Here is a 1,089-nt window from a genome sequence, read left to right as displayed (position 1 = left end):
CAGTGTCTTATAGTTTTCTGCATACAGGTCTTTTGTCTCCTTAGGTAGGTTTATTCCTAGGTATTTTATTCTTTTTGTTGCAGTGGTAAATGGGACTGTTTCCTTAATTTCTCTTTAAGATTTTTCATAACTAATGTATAGGAAAGCAAGAGATTTCTGTGCATTAATTTTGTATCCTGCAACTTTACCAAATTCATTGATTAGTTAGAGGAAATGCTTTCTGTTTTTCACCATTGAGAATGATGTTTGCTGTGGGTTTGTTGTATATGGACTTTATTACATTGAGGTAGGTTCCCTCTATGCCCAGTTTCTGTAGAGTTTTTATCATAAATCGGTGTGGAATTTTGTCGAAAGCTTTTTCTGCACCTATTGAGATGATCATATGGTTTTTATTCTTCAATTTGTTAATATGGTGTATAACATTGATTGATTTCCATATATTGAAGAATCCTTGCATCTCTGGGATAAATCCCACTTGGTCATGGAGTATGATCCTTTTAATGTGCTGTTGGATTCTCTTTGTTAGTATTTTGTTGTGGATTTTTGCATCTATATTCATCAGTGATATTGGTCTGTAATTTTCTTTTTTTGTAGTATCTTTGTGTGGTTTTGGTATCAGGGTGATGGTGGCCGCAGAGAATGAGTTTGGGAGTGTTCCTTCCTCTGCAAATTTTTGGAAGAGCTTGAGAAGGATGGGTGTTAGCTCTTCTCTAAATGTTTGATAGAATTCACCTGTGAAGCCATATGGTCCTGGACTTTTGTTTGTTGGAAGATTTTAAATCACAGTTTCAATTTCATTACTGTGATTGGTCTCTTCATATTTTCTATTTCTTCCTGGTTCAGTCTTAGAAGGTTATAGCTTTCTAAGAATTTGTCCATTTCTTCTAGGTTGTCCATTTTATTGGCATAGAGTTGCTTGTAGTAGTCTCTTAGGATGCTTTGTATTTCTGCAATGTCTGTTGTAACTTCATTTTCATTTCTAATTTTATTGACTTGAGTCCTCTGCTTCTTTTTCTTGATGAGCCTGGCTAATGGTTTATCAATTTTATCTTCTCAAAGAACCAGCTTTTAGTTTCATTGATCTTTGCT

This window comes from Physeter macrocephalus, chromosome 9, assembly GCF_002837175.3.
Source record: "Physeter macrocephalus isolate SW-GA chromosome 9, ASM283717v5, whole genome shotgun sequence".
Taxonomy (NCBI): domain Eukaryota; kingdom Metazoa; phylum Chordata; class Mammalia; order Artiodactyla; family Physeteridae; genus Physeter; species Physeter macrocephalus.
Note: the sequence above shows the minus strand (reverse complement) of the source record.